At 37.8% G+C, this 17,700-nt stretch overlaps 1 protein-coding gene and 1 long non-coding RNA gene across 4 annotated transcripts in view; both read right to left on the bottom strand.

Annotated features, from left to right (window-relative positions):
• LOC146001672 (uncharacterized) overlaps positions 1-17,700 on the bottom strand; it is a 713,225-nt gene that overhangs the window by 681,003 nt on the left and 14,522 nt on the right. The gene's annotated exons all lie outside the window — the stretch shown is intronic.
• Positions 9,820-16,040, bottom strand: LOC146001265 (uncharacterized). The gene is made up of 4 exons (XR_014443553.1): positions 15,962-16,040; positions 13,872-14,021; positions 12,465-12,536; positions 9,820-9,983 (listed from the first exon to the last, which is right to left on the bottom strand). It is a non-coding gene; the product is annotated as an uncharacterized LOC146001265 (long non-coding RNA).

A 17,700-nucleotide genomic window follows, 5' to 3' on the forward strand; every position in this document is an offset into this window, starting at 1 on the left:
ATTTCTAAAATAAAATATAAGTTGGCACCACTACTTTTGAATGCAATGCTGGAGATGATTTATACACGCTTTAAAAATAATTTGTAAAATGAAACCGGACCTGCATACAGGAGCCAATACTCTGTAGGAGTTGTGTTGTGTTGTCCATATGTACAGTGTGAGACAGTCAAACGGGAAGATTTTAAAAATTCACAAAAAATAGAGATTGCAAATATTATTTATTTTATGAACATGAATATACTTTAGATGAGTGGAAATTACTAGTGTTCGTGAAAAATGTTCATTTTTTGAACCTTGTGTCAGTAAGATGGCGTCCTAGGTGTTGCACACATTGTCGGAGTCTCAGAGTAAATCTGCCCATGACATTGCGTAGCATCTCCAGTGGAATGTTGTGGATCTCTTGCAGAATTCGCTCCTTCAAATCATCTCTGGTTCTTGAAGGGTTGTCCTTGAATACTTTGGATTTGAGGAAACCTCAAAGAAAAAAGTCAGGACCTGCCAAGTTGGGTGAACGGGCAGGTCACGGAATATCGCCGAATCTGCTGACGAGACGACCAGGAAATGTGAGTCTAAGCACATCCATAAAACTCTGGCAGTATGGCTAGTTGTACCATCTTGCTGGAAGAGTGTTTCTTCATCTGGGCCATAGTCATCGAGGGCAGGCAGGAAAAATGGGTGTAAAACCAAGGACGCCATCTTACTGACACCATATTCTAAAAATGAACATTTTTCAGGTGCACTAGTAATTTCCACTCATGTACAGTACATTCACGTTAAAAAAGTAAATAATATTTGCTCCCTCTATTTTTTGTGAATTTTTTAAATCTTCCCGTTTGACTGCCTCACCCTGTATTGATGGATTTGGTTTATTTTACTTCGAATTTCTGCCACTTTTGGGTAGTCGCGAAGACGAAGCTTCGTACCGTGCTGTGCTAACTATCCTCCACGAATGTCATCTCTCTCTTTCATGTGTTGATTTAAGGACATTGAACAGCAGTTTATTACTTGCTCTTTGTGAGTTCATCAAATCATCACTCACCCTCATCTTCCCGATTAGCCAAAAGTTGCAGAAAAGCGACTCAAAATAACAAAAATCGAATCAAACCAAACCAGAATGTGTTTTATACAAGTCAAAGGCCATCAATCATATTAGCACCCTCTGAGCTGTGAAAATCTATTTACTCACTATACGGCCTGTCAGAGGATAATGAGCTCACAAAGTATGCACAGTGAAAAGTTGGTATCTTTTCTACAACAATAGAACGAACTAACAGAATTATCAACTGAAAATTGCAAAGCATTTCCAGCATATTGTCCTCTTGTTGTGTTCGTAAATTCACAAACTCATTTCACTCTTTCCACAAGGGACACATTTGACTAGTCGTAACTTCTGAAATGAGGCTCTGGCTGTCTCTAACACAGGCGAAGCATTTCCAACCATCACCCTATTGTATGCAACAAACGGCTCCATTGAAGCCAATTAGGAGATAATTATAACGAACAAGGAAATTACACCATGAAGCTATTCTTTGCTTTTAGCTGTCCACTTCTATTTTATCTGTATTTCTATCTTTCTTGCTTTTTGTATTCCTTTCCTTGATTAAATTCTTTCTTGATTTTCTCTTCTTCACTTTTTCGTTCGTGCTTGCTACTTTACTAATGTATATACAGGGTGTATCATAAGTTATGGCGCAAACTGTCACAGTTGAAAGCCGTCACTGATTGCATTTTGTAAACACCGAGTGCTTTACTCCTTGCGCTTTCCAAGGTTTGCTCTTTGTTTACAAAACAGAACAATTCCGAGAGGTGGCGTTGTAATCAAACAGGATGGGTACAATCAGTACACAGTCTACCAACTAGGACGACGTTTATACACAATGAAGTCAGTGGCGGCTTGTAACCACATATTCGTGATTATCTCGAATACGGATCGTTTGCAGACCCATGTTTACAGAGACTTTTTTGCTTCTATTATCGTGTACTTTCAACTGTGTCAGTTCGCGCTATTACTTATGATACACCCTGTATATTCCTTTCTCTCAACCTTTTCCCGTGCTTCTTTATCTTCGAACTTTCTTCTTCCTTTTTCTTTCATCCAACCTTCTTGGGATACTCCATTTCATATATTTTTTCTTGCTCTCTATCTCCCATTCTTTCTTTTGCCCTCACCTATTCCACCCTTTTCTTGGTTTTATTTTCCTTTCTTCCTTTGACGGAGTTTCAGTCCACTTTATGCTCAGAAAGGCTTATCGGGACTGGACCTACAGTTGAAAGTGATATCCAGCACACACCGGGTATCGAAACCGAGAACTCTTGATTACATTACCACTACGCCATCGGGAAGGCCCTCGAAACTTATAATATTGTTTCTATTTCCTTCTTTCGAATATTTCCTTCTCACTTTGTTGGTCTCTCCTCTTTCCTTTTTGCTATTGAAACTGTCTTTCTACTTTCTTTCCTTATCTTGTTTCAATTTAGTTTATCTTACAATAATAATAGTAATTTACCATACACATGACAGAAACCGTCAGAGTTTATTGACTCATCTGTTTTTTCTTATTTAGCTTGTCTCTCACTTTTGACTAATCGCGAAGATGACGATGGGTGATGATGGGACACTCACAAAGGACACCAATGCCTAGGCCGGGTTTCGAACCCGACACCCCTGTCGTCGTAGCGCGCTATGATAACCACTCCGCCACGGAGGTCGACCAAAACTGCAATTGATTAATTAACCTAGTCTAACAGTTTCCAAATGTAACGTTCTTGAAAGCATTAAGAGGTTATGCCAATTGGTAAACAAGAAAAGCCAAAACTCAGTCACTAAACTACGTTTCAAGGTCGCTTTATGCACAGAGAGGCGAATCGGGACTGGAACATCTCTCCGGCAATAGGTTTGGCGACAGCGCTGACAACGACACAATAGGAAAGCTGAAGCGAAAAAAAAACAATGGCACGTGCTGAAATAATTCGTTGTTGACTTTTGTGATGTTTTTTCCCCGCAGAGGGTGACGGGAATAAAGAGTGTGTCGTATCGAACACATGCGTGGGCACGCATGTTTGTGCGTGTGCGGTGTACCTTGGCTCGGTGGAGCGGAAACAAACCTGATTATTATCCTCTCGGCGGTCGTTGCTACGCGCTACATATCGATCTGGTCACTCGGAGACAGGGCAACTCATTGAATGTCCTTTCCCACTTAATTAGCCCAACCCAAACGCACTCTCGACGCAATGATACATTTGTGCAACTCCCATTGGTTCATCGCCCTCTGTTTGTTAACCTAAATGGGCCCACCCAGAAGAGCTCAATGGTCCAATTGATAATTTTGTCTGCGGAGGAATGCACGAGGGTAGTCAGAATATTGTCGGAACATATCCAGCTAGCGATCCTACAAGTGCGGAGCCTGAGCAAAACTGTTAACGATAGGTGCTGCGCTGAGAAGACGTCAGTGGATAGCTTGTTCATTGGATGTTTCGGGAGTTACGAGTCGCTCTCAAGCTGCAAATGGAGAAATAAGTTATCATGTTACGGACACAACGGCAAAGGGGTATACCCGAATACCATACATATTGTAAAGAACAATATATTGTGAAGTAACAAGAAACGATATTGAAAATACTTCACTTATTCTATTATGGAGTCAAAAGTCAACTACTAAAGAATTTGATTAATAACATATTTCTTGGATAACATCCAAAAATATCAATATTTTGGAAATGGACAAATCCTGCACACAAACCCTACATTAGTGTCGTGCCATCTAGGTGTTAATTATAGCGAAATGAATCTATTATAGTATCCCAATTAAAAATACCATAATAATTATTACATTTATAGAGAATGTTGATGCACTTTGTAATAAAAAAAAATCAATAGTTCGATTTCGTATGGAGGCGAATTACAGAGTGCTTTAGACCCTAGTTAAAATTGTAGGTCCTGCCTCGGTTAACCTATCTGAGGATAAAGTGGACTTTATACTTCCTGCATTTGGTATTGATTACAAGTTTTAAAAGAAATCATTAAATAATATTGCGACCACATTGTTCTATGTGCTAATATTAATGATTAATAAAAACATTTACATATATGACTTTAAAAAACTGTAATTCCATTTCGTTTCAATGCGATACTTTCTGAACATACGAACAGGATTAGAGGATGGGCAATGAACAGAAGAGAATACTCATCAAACTATAACAAGAATCAGTAATGTGAAAATTTTTGGAGAAACGTGGTTGAAAAACATGATAAAGCAAGTACAAACCAAAATAAAAATAATAGGAAAATTGAAGCCTAAGAGAAGTTAAAGTATCAAATAGGATAAACAAAATGTAAGGAAAAGGGACAAGTATTGAGAGAAAAATAAAACAAACAGCACATAAAAAAAGCGAAGGAAGAATTGTAGAGCGTGTAAAGTAAATGAGAAGTTAAGGTTGACCACAAACAGATAAGACATTTAACTGTTTGGCAATTGTGCCTCAACCCTGATGTCGTCGCCTTGTAATCTAGGGGTCGCGGATTCGATATCCGATGTGGTTCAGATCTCACTTTAAACTGTAGATACCGTCCTGATTAGCCTATCTGTGCATAAAATGAACTTAAAAACAAAAACTAAAACTCAAAAAATGTTGTCCTCTGAAGACGATTCGCCGTCTTGTTAACTTTCGTAAATCGTTAAAGTGCAAGAACCAATCTTAGGCAAGTCTTTATCATGTCAATGCCTCAAAAATCAGCATATTTTAATTTATTAATAACGTAACTTCTACATTGCTGACAGAGGCTCGCAACAGAAGGCAAAATCAATACAGAAAACCGCTCGGTTGTGATTGAAATCAATATTTTTCCATTTTATTTCGCAATGAAAGCAATATACCAGACAAATACATGAAGTTGCAATTTTTTATCCACAGATGGAGCGCGTGACATCTACGAGTAAAACAACTTGAAAATAGCGAAAAATAGGGGGTTGCAGCCGTGAGTTCGCTTTTTAAATTAAAGTTAATATGAAATATATGCAGAATGAGAAACAAAAGTACAGGATGAATAGTAGTAACGAAATTGGGTATGGTAAACCAGTGACTAACAATGATAGTGAGGAACTGAAGTGTCTGAAAAAAAGATTAGGAATTGCAACTGTATGTGGTAGAATGTTGTAATTTAGGAATCGTGACTTAAAAGAGAGTAGACCAAGAACAAATATTATGAAAAGATCGCATATCTGCAGTAATTGTGCCAATGAAGTTTTTTGGGTGGCCTCAAGGAAGGACGAAGTTATTTTCTGATCTACTTCACTGCTTATGGCCGCAAGGATTCTTCTATCTATATGCTTTGTTCTCTATCTCCTTTTCTCGTTCTTTCTTATTTTTAATTTTTCTTTTTCCTCCGCCTCTTTCATTCAGTTTTTTTCTCTATTTCTTCCTTCCTCTGTTTCTCTATATCATTCTCTGTTCCTCTTTCACTTTCCAATTTTCTTTATCCTAATCTTTCACATTCTTTGCGCTACCTTTTCTCTCTGTTTTTTCATTCTATTATGTCCACTTTCTCCTCCTTACTTTCTTTATCTCTTATCCTTACACTCCTTTCTTGCCGACCTCCGACGTTATTTGATTGATTGATTTGCTTTATTTTACTTTTATTTTACTTGCGAAGATGGGGATGAGTGATGATATGATAAAATTGATGAATGGACACTCACAAATTTATGCCAAGGCCGGGATTCGAACCCGGGACCCCTGGCGCCGTAGCGCGGCAGACGTTATTTGTGAGTGTCTCTTCGTCAATTTCATTATATCATCAACCATGCTCATAGATTATCTAAATGTGGCAGAAAAGCGAAGCTAAGAAACAAAACTCAAATTGTCCTCCTATCTCTCTCTCTCCCTCTATTTGCTTTTCTTCCTTTATATCTGTCCTTGTTTTTGTTTATATCTCTCCCAATCTTTCTTCCTCGTTTTTTTCTATAATTCTTTTCCTTTTCTCTTTCTTTTTTGAAAGCTTTCCAGGGAAGTTTTAAGTGTGTGAGTGGGAAGGGGGAATTAGGATCTACACTTGTCTCACTCGACGCCCTTTCAGAATGTCTCTCTCTCTCTCTCTCTCTCTCACACACACACACACACACACACACACACATATATATATATATATAACGAGGGTAGAATTCGGAGTAAGATGGGAAGGAAACGAAGTCTCAGCACTGCAGCCTTCGCTTAGGGGACTCAAACAAGGATGCATCCTGTCACCAGTCCTATTCTCACTGTTCATAGATTGGGTAGCACATGAGATTAAAATGGATCAGAATTCAATCCCATACATAGGAGTGCAAATACCAGTTCTTATGTATGCAGACGACATAGTCATCTTGTCCGAGACAATAGAGGGTTTACAGAGGAACATAGATAGATAATATATACGAGGGGTGCAACAAAAATAAAAAAATGGCTTTCAAAAATGGCTATACGAGTATGTTTAGCGGACAAGAAACATGGACATGCGGGGGGATTTAAAACTTCACGTACCTAGGGGCAACACTTTCCATGACAGGAAGCTGGGCACACCACATAAGAGCAAGAAAAACTAAAACAAAATATGAAATAGAACGAGTCATAAGCACAATAAATAAGGCACCTCAAATGCCTTTGACGGTCATTCAAAACCTCTATTCATCAATAATATTAGGAACATTAAATTATGGAGTAGAACTGCGGGAGTTAAAGAGTTACAACACAATAACCGGTACACAAACAGAATTCTATACGAGGGTAATGGGCGTAAGCAGAGGTACGGCCAACTGTGGGATCCTCAAGGAATTGGGCCTGAACAGGGACACGGTACAAGCACGGATGAGGATTGTTAAATATTGGATGCGATTATCACTAGAGGGCCAAATTACGCTGAGGGGACAATGCTTAGAAATGCAGACAAGGGAGGAAAACGTTCACAACTGGGGTTGGGAAGTGAAGAATCTTTTATACAATAATGGAAAGGATTCGGTATGGGAAGAGGGAGGAAGAGGGGGCATTTCAACAGAAAACCAAATCAGAGACAGATTACTGGACATAGACAGACAAGAAATAACAACAGACTGCCAAACGAAGTCCTCAATGAGGGAGCAGTTAAGAGTAAGATAAGTGGGGAAGCGAAATATATTAATGTTGTGGAAAAAAAGGAAAGAGGCGAGCTGGCATGGTTCAGACTAGGGGGATGGAAACAATTAAGGAAGAGAAACGAAGAAGGGGAAATGATATGTTCAATGTGCGATGGAGAGGAGACGGACGAGCATATCCTCCTGAACTGCCCTTCTACACGTGACCTAAGGGACAACTTTCTGAAAAACCTAACTGCGAGGGAGGTGATAGAAGTGATAAACGATAGAATAAAGACACAAGAAGCGGGACAAGAAGTGGGGAAATACTTGTGGGAAGTAAGAGAACGGTGGGGGAAAACTATTAGGGAGGACAGCGAAATTAATGATCATGCTCAAACCGAGCCATCTTTATAGTGTAACGTAAAGTGTAAACACCCCCGTTTCACATAAAGAAGAGGGGAGAATGGGAGTGTGAAAGGCAGCCCGAGAAATAGTGCAAGGAGGGAGTTTGTGTGGGAAGTGAAAGATTGGAATAGAGGTATATAGAGACTGGACAGCAAAGGAACCAGACACATAACTTTATTTGATTGCTAGATTATACTTCTTATGTCTAATTTTCGTATTTTCTAATGTTCTGTAACGAACCTGAATGTTTGTTTTGATATATTAAGATTTTTAAATGTTTGTTACTTCAAATAATGTGCAAGCTGTCACAGACGACTATGGCTAGATTGGTACAGTTTTGTTTGGAACTTGTATATATGTTTATAAATACCTCATAATCTGTTCGCATTGACGTCACGTTTCTATCTCAGCAGAGGAAGTGAACCCGCCTGATTGTTTTCTCCTCACGACAGACTGAGTTGAAAAACAGGTGAAGGTAAGAAATCAACAGAAACGTGGTAACGGTTAATGGAATGCCCAAATAGTGTAACTGGTAATTATTTTCGTTTCATTCTAGCTATACTCGGAAATAATAATTAAGTACACTGAAAAAAATAAAGGTGTGGAAACTCACCTTTTGGGGTGAGTTTGGCTTGTCACAAATAGACGTCCCCAAAAGGTGAGTTTCCACACCCCATATTGGGGTGAGTTTTTTCTCACCCTAGTATAGAGTGTGTTTTTCCTCCCATAAGGGTGAGTTTTCTCACCCTAGTATAGAGTGTGTTTTTCCTCCCATAAGGGTGAGTTTTCTCACCCTAGTATAGAGTGTGTTTTTCCTCCCGTAAGGGTGAGTTTTCTCACCCTAGTATAGAGTGTGTTTTTCCTCCCGTAAGGGTGAGTTTTCTCACCCTAGTATAGAGTGTGTTTTTCCTCCCATAAGGGTGAGTTTTCTCACCCTAGTATAGAGTGTGTTTTTCCTCCCATAAGGGTGAGTTTTCTCACCCTAGTATAGAGTGTGTTTTTCCTCCCATAAGGGTGAGTTTTCTCACCCTAGTATAGAGTGTGTTTTTCCTCCCATAAGGGTGAGTTTTCTCACCCTAGTAGAGAGTGTGTTTTTCCTCCCATACGGTGAGTTATTCTCACCCTAGTATAGTGTGTGTTTTTCCTCCCATAGGGTGAGTTTGAGGGGTTCGTGAGGAAGAGGTAAATGATCTTCATTTAGTATAATAATGCTTACCTTTAACCTTGAAGAATCAGTCAGATATTTTCTATCTTATCCAATATGAATTCAGAATAAGATAGAGCAATCATAACTTCATTATAATTTCTTCCCAGATGGCAAATGTATCAAAGTAGAGAAATGCAATGTTAACTCTTGCATTGTGTAATATACGACATCACAGTGAAAACAGTGTTTCTTCACTTAATGCGTTCAGATTTTAATGTGATTAATTGTCTTCTTTATAAAAATAATACCATTCAATTCAGCATTAAAATTTGACAAAGCTTAAAAATCTTAGAGGAAACTAAATGCAGCACGCTCACCAAGGTATTCATGTAGAAGAACAAGCCATCCCTAAATTACATGAAGCTTGCAAGGAATATTATGTATCGATTTCTAAATCATACAAAAAAGCCGCAACTTTTAATGTACATACATATTTTCCAATAAGTCTTTTTTGAGACTTCCACTTGATGCTTAGAAGCCAATTGGGACTGGATATATGTACAGTCACATACACTGCTGGGTTGTAATGATTTAATTGAAAGTCAATGGTGCTGTTACAACCCAGAAGTGTCCTTGAGTGTACAATATAACATGAAGGGTATTGATCTTCAGAAGTCACACTGTTAATTATAAAATAACAACTTTTTTCTGTACTGTTTGGAAAGCAACACTCATGCTCACATACATTGCTAGGATAAATAAATGACATACTTAACACAACAAAATACTGTATACTTGTATATCCGTAGATAAATTTTATGTATACGTTGGATGCAAGTATATACATACATGGTAAGGGGATAATCTCTGAAAAATACTACCTTGCCACTAAATGCATACACATTAAGCAATAATTCAACCTTACCTTTCCTTTGCTGTTGGTTCTGCACACTCAGTTCAATGCCACAATCATTACAATGAGAGTGATTTTTGGTGCTTTTAGAACCTATTTCAGTACTTTAATAAATTAATTAGAAACGAAAATGTACATTCTTAAGAAGGCAGAGCAAATTTAGTAGAAGTTATAAATGTTCATATACATAATTTTTAACCACTCTATTTCAAATACAGAGCTTAATTTTTTTCGCCCCAAAGATTAGGTTGAAGAAATAAAGTTACCAGTTAGCAAAAAATTCAACTTTATTTACAATATTCGTACATTTCATCTTGCAATAATTCAACATAGTTCTCACAATTTTATCCAAAAAAAGAGGAATTTTACTTCATTGCTAAAAATTTGCATGCTGTATTCCTTTAAAATGTCTGTATGGAAAGGCGTCCATGATCTGAAAGGAGAAAAAATGTAAGAGTAAATAAGAATATAACCAAGAATGCATTTAGGTCAGAGTGTGATAGTTTAGAATGTACTTATAACATTTATGAGTCTTAATACTTCCCTGAAAAGTATACTAGTGATGTGTGCATACAAAGTGATTCAAGCTTGAGTAGCCAGCCTTCATGGATGAATGGTTACGAAAGCATGCTAAAACGCCTGGGGTGTCGAGTTCGAATCCCAGCCTGAGCACAGGTGTTCTTTGTGAGTGTCCATTCATCCATTCCATCATATCATCACTCATCCTCATGTTCGCAATTAGCCCAAAAGTGGCAGAAATGCGAAGAAAAATAAACAAAATCAATCAGTCAAGCTGCTCAATTGATAGATTGACTTGGTGTTTTAAGTCCACTTTATGCACAATATGGCTAATCGAGACTGTACCTGCGGTTCAAAGTGGGATCCGAACCACTATGTGCCTCCACAGGGTATCGAACCCAGGACCCCTTGATTACAAGGCAACGACCTACCACTGCACCATCGGGGAGGCCCTCAAGCTGATCAGTTTCTACATTGAATGCAGTAGCACTAAATTGGCAATTTATTTTACACAGCATTTCCCATAATATTTAAAGCTCGGGTGGGTTAAACCCAGTAACCCCCCTTGCGTGCGCCACTGATTGAATGAACAGGTGGAGGGACTAAGAGTATGTCACCCTATTATGCAAAGGTAATATAAACATGCATGCTTTTATTTCATAAGCAAGGGCCTATACAAGGAGGGTGATGATGGGGCTATAAACAGGCAGGAAAAAATAGCGAAATGAGGGCTGACTACTGGGCACGCCACAGCATATAACTGGAAATGGCACACTATCTTCAAAAGTAAGAAATTACTTTAGGATAATATTTTGTGCTGAAACATCGGTGTCGGGAGATGGAGGTGGAACATATCCGTTGACCCCCCCCCCACCCCCTGGAATTGCCATCGGCCATTTCAAGTCACAAAAAGCAGAAGTTGTTATAACATAAATAATGTTTAGAAAGCTTTTATTGAAAAGTTAAAACTTAAAGATAAAACAGAATAACTGTGCATTTCAGTACACTAACTGTGTAAAATGTAAAAAAAAAATAAAAAATATAGTAATAAGGAAAAGTTGTACTTGATATTCATTCATCTAGTAGTTCTCCCAAAGGATTTAATAATAGTAATAATAATAATATAATTTTATTTTTTTGTTATAATAGTTATTACTGTAAAATTATTATCATAACCATGATTCTTATTGTTAATATTTGTTCTACTATTAAGTTAAGTCAATGGATTGCCCCCCAATACACACACACAAACACCTTTCTGGTGTCGCCTAAGAGCTCAAACAGTACCATTCAATGTTGGTGTGAAAAATATTTAGCTTTAGCTTTCTTTTGTTTCTGTTTGTTCTGCAGGGTGCGAAATCCTGGGGGGACAGGGGGATTTCCCACCACCAACAATCTTGGCCTTAAAAATCCCCCCACCAAAAATTTCCGGGGGGAAGATTTTTTGTTATAACAAACGAAAGATAAGCAATTACTTTTAATTTCAAATATACTGTACTAAGAATAATATCGAAAACACACACAAATTAGTGTAGTTGTGAGTATTGAATGCTTTCTCTCTCAATAAATCATTAACAAATCAACACCAATACGCACAATTAAAGTAAAACAAGAATGCAAGAAAATTATAACTATGAAATCTAATTGATTTATATTAACATAAAGCACAAACAAAACAAAAACTTACACATAATAAAAGCACTTCAACTATTTCATAATTTATAACATCTTTAACCAAGTTACTAAAGGAATTAGTTGGCTGCTTTACAATATCTGATATGTATAAAAGTAACAAATTAATTTACTTTTAATAATACACACATGTGGCGGAGGGGGAATGTAAATTAAGAACTTTCTTCCCCCACCAGTTTTCAATGATTTCGCACCCTGTAGTTCTGTCCTGTCAAAGTGTATGTGTAAACATCATGTAGCGAAAAGGCAAAAAGATTTTATTTATTCTGTACATTATACTAGCATGTAACAGGCACAGTGCCAGAAGGAGAAGTGAGTGGATGCCTCATTCCATCCCTTCACCCAGCAGACAAGAGACACATACCCTTGACAATTTTAAATATTTTCTATAGAAACAAGACATAGCTACATGAAAGTTCAACTCTCCAAAAATAAAAGCATGGATATGATTCTGTTTTCAAGTAGCAGAAATAAAGTTCTATTGAAAGTTTAGAAAGTATAGAAAGAAATACATAAAGATTATAATTTGTATATTTATGCTAAGGTGCATTTTGGAAATGCATATCCAAAGATTCTTAATTACAAAATGAAAGGTGTGTATGTATGGTTCGCACACGCAGCATTATATTTTACGTTCCTAGTTCTATTTATGTGATTCTGACATTTTCAGATTACATACAGGTTAATTGATTTATTTACTTACATTTCCATTTACAAAATCAGGATCATCTTCAAACATCAGATGTGGTTATTTTAGTTAAACAGCATTCAATGTCTGAAATAAGGAATAAATTTAAATTAGATTAATCTTGAAAGTAGCAAAAATTTAACTTCTTCAATACAACAGTTTATTGTACAACTATATTTCTTAATAGATGGAAGACTATTTGAAGCGTTCAAGTGGATTTAACATATAAAAGTTAATTATCATGCAAAGTTAGTATCATTTGGATCCCCCCAGCAATTTAAATTCTCCTAAGGAATGTCTATACATACAGTGGAAGATTGAATGAAAGAAACCCAGAATGATGAAAGTTTAGATACTTTTCAAATAAGAATTAATTTCTTTATCTGTGTGTTTTCCATAACATCTCAAAATGAATTTAATTTCCAAAGACAAAATTTGTATGTAGGCTTTTACAGGGTAACTGATAGCCAATAAATGTAGCATCACAGACCCTCACTTTGCAAGTTGAAAAGAGAAAACAAATAAAATGTATGAATCACTTACTTCATCCCACATCCACAAGAACACTAAATTGTACACAAGCAGCAATCGATTCTCAGAACTTAAAGATGCTGACACACAAGTATATTTGCTGTGTGGTCTAGTCAACCATTTTTTTTCACTAATCCTCCATGAAATTAATTGTGTAACAAAGATATTAGGAAAGGTATGTAAAGAGTGAGATGCATAAATATTTCCCGGAGAAGTTCAATGCAGTTCAATTCCTTAAATACACGTGGGACGTCAAAAAATATTGAAAATTATGAACAACTTGCCTGGTAATATTTTAACATCTCGCTGTACACATTGTGTAATTAGTATGCCATATCAATTTCCAAATACTTCTTAAGACAGTCACAACAAAGTTTTACACTCCAGCCTACACTGTGTATAACTATTAGTACTGTCCTTCCCAGTGGCGAACACTCCTTTTGAAACAGAAATAACCGAAGCTATGAGACACCCACCCACCCTTTCCTATTTCCAGATTTGTTGTTTGAATTTGTTTTTAAGTCCACTTTATGCACAGAAAGGCTAATCGGGGCTGCACCTAAAGTTCAAAGTGAAATCTGAACCACTACCGAGTATGGAACCTCGGACTCCTTGATACATGTATTTATGTATGCATGTACTTTTGACACTTTAATTTTCTTTTCACACTCACTATGATGACTAAATGTTCAATACTAGCTGGCCACCTCTAGCGTGCGCTACACCTGGGTACATATAGTGGTCGCCACTGGTCCTCCCACCTCAACATATAAGCTTACTTCCTAAGAGACCTCTTCATTTCAAGTTCCTACAGCTTAAAACTTATGAAAATAATGAATAATAAATTCCCTTGAAAAGAGAACAAAATTAGATTTGAACTACTCTACTTACATTGCATATCTGTGTAAACCCAACCCATGCAGGATCCTTGAAAAACTGCTATCGGTGATGAGTGGCGAAATGTTCAGTGTAGATTGGAACTAAGGCGAGTGTGTTTGTGGGTATTATCCGTATTCACTCCTCTCTATGCATGGCACATTCCTGAAAAGGAGTTGAAAATTAAAATAATACTTAAAATTTTATGTTACACAACCATATTTATGTGTAAAAGAAATCTAAGACAACACTCTAAAAGAAATTCTAGCTGCTGCTTGAAATTGTAAGTTTTCTTAACTTAAATTGTTAATGTTTAGAATCCCCCAAGGACCGAAAATTAGAAGATACTATGGACGCACACTACAGAAAACCTCACGAATATCAGCGTCTGAATGTGGGAAGGCGATCATTGCTCCCGAAAATTAATGTCAAGGTATATTTAACTTTCACGCCCTTGTTTACAATGTGTCTTTTTTCCTTTAAAAAATTGTGAATTAGATGCAATCGACTACAACGAATGAATGGAGTTTAAGCAGCAGCTTACAAATCTTATAAACTCTTACAGAAGCCTGTTTTAAATAATATTTCCCATGCAAATTAACTTTACGTCCCACAGTATCCCACTGCATTATTTTGGCCTCTTTACTTAAAAATCAATTACAAATCCCTCTGGGGTACGTTCCGCCAGGCAATAACGAAAGATTATGAATTATGCGCAACAAGTTACTTTACAACTTTAGGAACATCACACACCAAACGAAGGTGCCAGTCGCAGTCAGAATAGTCGACACCAAAGGGGGCTCTAGCCCACAACGAAATATTTTTGGCCCATCTCCTAATTGGGATTGCTTACAGCGCAGCGAGAATCACACAAGAACAGAAGAACATAAAGAGAGAGAGTGAAAGAGACCGAAGATACATTGACAGCGAATGACAGAGAACATAAATAGAAGGAAATGGGAAAGAGAGAAGGAAGCGTAGAAAGAAAGAGACAAAAGGTAAAGAAGAATAACGGAAATGGAAACAGAGGAAGCAAGAGAGCAGAGAAAAATTGAAACATATGAAAACGGAGAAAGAAATAAAGATGATAGAGAATCCTAGAAGCAGTGATAATTGTAGTAGGGTCAACCTTTGTAACGTTGTTCCCCCAAACATCCACATATTCTGTTTAAAGTAAGATTATCTTTCGTTTGTACCGGATTGTATAGCATTTACTTTCGTTTGCAACATTACAGAGTTCGAGTATTCACAAATTGAACTTGGGGGGGGGACTTCAGGTAGCCCGTACAGTTTTATCCCAGCGCATTTTTTCGATTGTACCGTAACGATTTGAGAATAAATTAAATTAATATTTGAAGTTCCCTCGCCCCCAACTTTAAAATGAAGGACAAAATCATTACGTTTGTACCATTGAAATAACTAAACTAAACAACTAAATGCTCCCCATCATGGAGGAAGAAAAAATCAAGCAACTTCTTGGATAGAATTTCGTTTGTGCACTTGAAATTTTATTTTTTATCGTTATAGTTTTCCAGTTATTTCTCTCCAAAAATGGGAGTGGGAAGGACGGAAACGAACTTAAACCATGATTTCTGTCTCCGTAACCATAGGCGTAAATTGGCGGGGACAAGGACCCCCAAAATTTTCACATTTGTTAAAATCTTCAAGTTAGGCGACCTGAGGAGCAAAGTAATAAAGAGTAATATTTGTGATTTCGCTAGTTATTTAAATGTCTTAGCACGTCGAGCTGCGACGCCAGGTGTCCCGGGTTCGAATCCCGCTTGGGCATGGTTGTTTGTAAATGTCCATTCATCAATTTCATCACTCATCCCCATATTCTCAAAATTAGCCAAGAGGCACAAACCGCGAAGTAAAATAAAACGAATCAATCAAATCAAATCAAACCATCACGAATGCCAATCTTCGGACGAGAACTATTGAAAGGGCTCACACTGCATGCTAAACAGTGCCCTCTCACCGTGTACTGTCATTATTTCGAAATGTGAAACACATTTTGGTCTAAGCATTTAGGATAGGACAATCTGAGCATATATAAAGAAAACTTACAGTGTAAAAATATTGAAAACGTTTTTGAACTTACTTACCTTCGAATCCTGCTTTCTTATCTTCACTTTCAAATACCCACTCAGCAGACAAACTATTCTGGCCCACGGCACAGACGACCTCACACAATGTCAACGGCAAGGCTATTCTGGGCCTGCTTGTCCCAGACGACCTTCGATTGGTCCACACGAAAAGCGCGCCGTATACGACGCGTGACTTGCAACAAAAGACACTAAAAGTGAATGTCCTTTAAACAAAGCAACGATCTTTGGGGGTGGGGGTGGTTTAGACAACTTTTGTGGCAGGCGGATCCACTGGGGGGGCGATGGGAGCGATCTCCATTCCCAACTGCCAGTTCTTGGATATGATATTATACCTGATATTTTTGAGACTCAAATGTTCCGACTTTTATCCCCAAATTTAAAAGGCTCGATAATATTTATAAAATAAATCAACCTTATGATCAAGATAAGCTAATCGAAACTGACACTACAGCTTAAATTTGTATTGAATCACTGTGCAATATGCTTCAAAATGAAATCGAACTGAGACCCCTTGAGGGAATAGGCTTTCGTGTTCTGTGAATATTCACTATACTTCTCATATCTGCTCATTCAGATTACATTGTGGCAATAGGAGGTCAAGAGGCATTATGATACAATAATAACCACCTATTCCAGTCCTCGACCTCTATTTTTGCAAAGGAATTCTCTATCTTCTAGAACACAAAATCAGCTTCGTTCCTGTTTACAGTATAATATGTTGTTTATATATAGCAGTGTAGTGTATGTTAGAATTGAGGTTCGGTGAGGTGAGGCATTCGAATGAAATTCGCCCTTCCCAGCTGTAACTTCTGGATCCGCCACTGGTTTGTGGCAATTTGAAAGCGCTCTGTGGATACCAAAGTCCTAAGAAAATAAAGGACAGAATTTCTCTCCTCCACAAATTGATTGAGCTGGTTTATTTTATTTCGCTTTTGTGTCACTTTTGGCTAATCGCGAAGATGAGGATGAATTGATGATATGATTAAATTCATGAAGGGACACTCGCAAAGAAAACACATCCCCAGACCTGGATTCGCTGCGCTACCCACTCCGCCATGGAGACCGGCTTTCCTTCACAGAGATAAGTACTTCATAATAATATTAATGTAGAATATAATATTGTAATTCTCATCCAGGAACAGCCCTATAGTAGGGGGGTGGGAGGATAAGGGCAGTTGATTCAGGTTCCGCAACAAACAACTTCAAATTTCCCCAGAACTTATTAGTTAATAGTTGACATTGATACTTTCTAATACACATGATTAATAATAATAATAATCCGTCGCGCAACAGCCCATGAAGGGCCTAGGCGTACCTACCGACTGCCGGTCTCCCTCCCACGCTTTCATTCGTCACCTCTAAGCGTGGAGATCTTCAACCGGTATTGGAATAGTCGGGGGGTCGGCCCGACGTATCCCCAGCCGTTATAGTAGGTCTCCGTGACCGGATTACGCTCACTCACTCGGAGCTCCCCAATTTCCTCACGATGGTGGGTTGCCACCGGCCCTATACGTAGGCCGAATAAATTCCGACCAGAGCCGGATTCGAACCTACGCCGTCCCGCAGCGAACGATCTCAAGACGAGTGAACGCCTTAACCCGCTCGGCTACGGAGGAGGACTAATACACATGATTAGTTGACCAAAAATCTAGATTTTTACCCCCTAAAAAACTAATGTGAACATGAGAATGTTTTTTGACGCTTTTATATAAAGAAAACTTCAAACTGCGTTTATT

The sequence above is a fragment of the Lepisma saccharinum genome, chromosome 17 (genome assembly GCF_977018435.1).
Source record: "Lepisma saccharinum chromosome 17, izLepSacc3.1, whole genome shotgun sequence".
Classification (NCBI taxonomy): Eukaryota; Metazoa; Arthropoda; class Insecta; order Zygentoma; family Lepismatidae; genus Lepisma; species Lepisma saccharinum.